Genomic DNA, 4,520 nt, shown 5'->3' with positions numbered 1-4,520 from the left:
AGAGGATTAGCCTAGTGAGCCGTGGCACCAGCCAAGATATTTATTTTTCACAACATGACAAAACCGAGCTTTCTTTTCACACACCTCTAAGGGCGGTTGGGTGTGGCCTTCGGTTTAGGATGCTGGCACCAGCTGCAGGAGCAGCATCAGTAGCTGTGAGTTTGCCGATTTTTTTTTTTTTTTTACCAACAAAATGATTAGGAGTTTTCCTGTTGTATTATCATTGTTGCAAATATCTTGCAGAGCTATTTATCCTCAGTACTAGGAATCTGAAATTATGGTAGGTACTAGACCTGCCACTAGCGTTTCTTCATGCTTAATAATGAGTACACGTCGTCTTAGGTCTCGGGGAAGAAACATTTGGCTGGCTATTTTTCAATGTAATGGGTTTCAATCGCTTCTCGGCCTTTTGGCTAAGATCAAGTGTAGTATCAATGTAATGGGTTTCTTTTGTAATCCTATGTATTTCATTTTCTGCATTTAAAAATGGTTAAATCCTTCTCTCTCTCTCTCTCTGACTTTTCAATAAATAAATCTTAAAAAAAAAAGCCAGTTAACTCACTTAAAGGAATAGACACAGAGAGAGATCTTCCATCTGCTGGTTCACTCCTCAATGACCACAACAGCCAGGGCTGGGCCAGGCTGAAGCCAGGAACCAGGAACTCCATCCTGGTCTCCAACATCGGCGGCAGAGACCCAGATGCTTGGCCATGCCTCCTGCCTATTAGCAGCAAGCTGGATTGGCGGAAGTGGGGCAGCCGGGACTCGACCTGGTGCTTCTGGGTATGGGATGCCAGTTCACAAGCAGCAGCTTAACCCACTGCACCACCAGGTGGACCCCACTCTCTGACTCTCTGAAGGTGGGTCAGTGGCCGCCACCCATCTGGACCCTGTGGCTGCATTACGTCAGGACTGCAGGCAAGCTGGGCTCTTCTGGAGAACTTCCCCCGTGATACCGGGGCTGCTGCACTAGTTAAGAGTCCAGCGTCCTTCCACAACCCCCAGTCTTAGCAGGAAATTACAGGAATCAGAGCTCTTGTGGGAACAGGGACAGGAATCTACTCACACTGGCTCAGAGCAGGGCTTCTTGTACTCACCCGACGTTCTCATGAAGACAGCAACGGAGCGGGGGGTGTGCGGTGGAGAGAGGGAAGCTGCCCAGGCACCTGCTGTCGGGGTCCCTGACGAGTCTCCTGCTCTTTGTCTCTGCCCGTCTGCCCCCTTTTCTGTTTGTTGACCGACCTCCTGCTTTTTTCCCCTGAGGTCTGTTCTCCCACAACTTCATCTAATGCCCACTTGAGCCCTGAGACCACATGGCCTTGCATCCCAGCCTCTCACAGCTAACTGGCTCTGCTCTGCTGGTGTCTTGGGAAAACCGTCCATCCCTACGCCATAGCAGGCACGTGGCATCATACAACTACTTCCGGTTGTGTTCATTAGCTTCCCACTACTGTAATGAAACACCTAAGGCAGTTTAACTTTAGTAAAAGAGGTAAGTGTAGTTGGGTTCATGCTTCTGAAGTCCAGTATTGATTGGACACCATTGCCTTGGCCTCCGATCATGGCCTGCTTGTTGGTGGCGACCCGAAGCAGCAGAGCATCATGTAGCAAGAGGAAGGGCATGTGTGAGTGTGCTGATCTCTATGTGGCCTCTCATGGAGCCACCACAGGGGCTCCACCCAAACACCACTACTGGGCGAAATTCTCCCTCTCTTACTACCAACAACACTCTAGGTTCAGAGGGACAGATATTCTAAACACAGCACTGGCTAATGGGCTGTGACAGTGTCATGAGCTAGATGAGCCTGGAGCCTGAGTGGTCGTGTGGAATAGAGAGACTCTCCTGTCTCCACCTGACCCCTGGATACCTGCACAGTATGTACTGCCAGGAATGTGAGCAGGTGTACAAGGAAAAAACTTTTTTAATCCACTAAAATTGTAGGGTTGTTACTGCAGAATAACCTATTCTTCCCTGACTAATCAATCAACAGTCTCCTACTTGACCACATATCAGTGGCAGAAGAACGGGTGTGAGCTGGCTTGGGCCAGTTGCCCACCTCTAGTACAATAAGACTTACCTGGGATAGACATGAATCATGACTGAAATGTACCTGCCTTTATCACTTCCAAAAGGAGAGCTTCTAAGGGAAAAATATGAATGTTCAGAGAGGAGGCGTCCAAGGGCTTTAGTAGAAAATGCACTTGTGGACCTGGGGTTTTCCCAGGGGCGCTACTGACATTCAGACTCAATAACGACCTGCTGGTGGGCCCTGTTCTGTGTCTTGGTGGGTGCTGAGCTGTTCTCCTGCTCTGTGCATCAGATGTCAGTATGTACATGCACCCTAGCCTCCCAGTCATGACAATCAAAGCCGTCTCCAGACGTGGCCGACACTGCCCCTGGCTCAGAACCACTGCTCTGTCACTTCTGGAGCAGTCAAATTTAAAACCCTCCATCCCTCAGGTTCTATGTATACTCCTGGTCACTAAGACCAGCTGTTCCCATTTTTGGTTCTGAACTTACGGTCTTATTTCTCATAATTTATTAGCTTAGCCTGGGAGGAGAACCATCAGCTTTTTGGTCTCCACTATTTCCTGGCTCCCTTCCCCATGTTACTTATTTTTTAAATGCCTGATTTAGTAAAGTGAATGAGCCCAGACACCTTTCTGCTTCCCTGGCACCCACTCTAAGCTGCTATGCATGAGTGAGATCCATAGTTCCAGGCTGACTCACAGTCCCACTGGGAACACGGCAAGTTGACCATGAACCCTATAACTGTTGAACCTTCTTAGACGACCAGGTGCCCAGCCTCCCCCCACCCCTTTGGTTGTTGCTGCTTTAATCGGAGAGCCTCCTGCCAGCTCTCCCTAAGTGTGTGAGAAGGAGCCCTTTGCCACGTGTAAATGTAGTGGGCGCTGGATGGACGTCACTAGCAAACACGGCCACTGGTGTGTGACCCATTCAAAGCGGCCCTGGCTGACCAGTAGGTCCATGCAGCAGGCAGGACAGATTACAGAAGACAACTTGCGGGAAGAGGTCTCTTTCTTGCGGGAGATTCGAGGAACCTTTCTAGGAAGCACTGCTTAAGGGTCCCCTGGGATCTTGGGCGGTGGAGCTGCAAAGTGGATTAAGGCAGGGAAGACCAAGCTATGTGCACGCTCACACACACACGTGTCTGGCGCAGCTTTGCGTGTTCATTCATCTTCTCTGTTTTTTTTTTTTTTTTCACTGTGGATATGATTCATTAGTCCATACAAGTTGTTTTTTGATGAACTACTGATTAGCTGTTACAATAAAGTAGCAAGGTTTTCACGGCAATTGTATTTTCCCACACACATCAGGATCTGGAAGTAAAATGCCTTTTCTCAAATTGTCATTTAGTGTTTTGGTCCCTACCCCTCAGCACAGAGAAACCGGTTTTGAATATCAGCTGCCATTTAAAGATGCCATAAGACATGGATATTCATCAACATGACACGAGCTACAGCAGAGGAACCTGGACAAACACTATCAACATTTATGATGAAAAAAATAATGTTGGTTCTACAAGTGGGAAGTGTGACAGGAGTTACCATAAACACAGCGTTCATGTCTTTCTGAAACCAAAAGAGGAGGAAGCCTGACTGTGGTGCCACAGAACACCGCGTGAACTCAAACTGCTATGCAAAGGACCAGGGGCCCAACAGGCTTATTACAAGGTTAAAACTCCAGCTATGGGGGCCATTGCTGTGGTGCAGCCGGTTAACACCTTGGCCTGAAGCACCGGCATCCCATATGGGCGCTGGTTCGAGACCCGGCTGCTCCTCTTCCAATCCAGCTCTCTGCTATGGCCTGGGATAGCAGTAGAAGATGGCCCAAGTCCTTGGGCCCCTGAACCCACATGGGAGACCCAGAAGAAGCCCCTGGCTCCTGGCTTCGGATTGGAGCAGCTCCAGCCGTTGCAGCCATCTGGAGAGTGAACCATTGGATGGAAGACCTCTCTCTCTCTCTCTCTCTCTCTCTTTGCCTCTCCTCTCTCTGTGTAGCTCTGACTTTCAAATAAATAAATAAATCTTAAAAAAAAAAAACCTCCAGCTAAACACCTGAGTTAATGACTGAAGGAAATCACAAAGTAATGCCAAACTTCTTTAGTGTGTCAAGACGATTTTGGAAGCATCATCAAGACAAAGAGAGATTTAATACTAAATTGGCCTGGACTACATTCTGCAGTGAGGGTTTTGCTTAGTGCTAGCAGAGAATCTCAAACACTCTAGAAAAGCTGTGAAATCATGCTCGTTGTCAATCCTGAAAGGAAATTTGGCAGCCCTGGTGGTACCTGTATACCCCTCCACTGGGGTTCTGAGTTGTACATACCACATGATCCAGTAATTTAAAGGGATATTCTAGCACAAAGAAGGAGACCAAAAGCGGACCTTGTATCAACATATACTAGATAGATGGATTTTTTAAAATTGCATGATAAATGTAAGTCAGAAAATCAAATGCACTCTTAAAGGTACACCTATTTTATGTTACATAAAAA

The 4,520-nt window shown here is 47.7% G+C and overlaps 1 pseudogene; it reads left to right on the top strand.

The window, feature by feature from the left end:
- Positions 1-393: 393 nt before the first annotated feature.
- LOC127484572 (U2 spliceosomal RNA) lies at positions 394-500 on the top strand (annotated as a pseudogene).
- The last annotated feature ends 4,020 nt before the right edge of the window (positions 501-4,520 follow it).

The sequence above is a fragment of the Oryctolagus cuniculus genome, chromosome 17 (assembly GCF_964237555.1).
Source record: "Oryctolagus cuniculus chromosome 17, mOryCun1.1, whole genome shotgun sequence".
In the NCBI taxonomy this organism is placed as follows: Eukaryota; Metazoa; Chordata; class Mammalia; order Lagomorpha; family Leporidae; genus Oryctolagus; species Oryctolagus cuniculus.
This window is presented reverse-complemented; position numbering and strand designations above follow the sequence as displayed.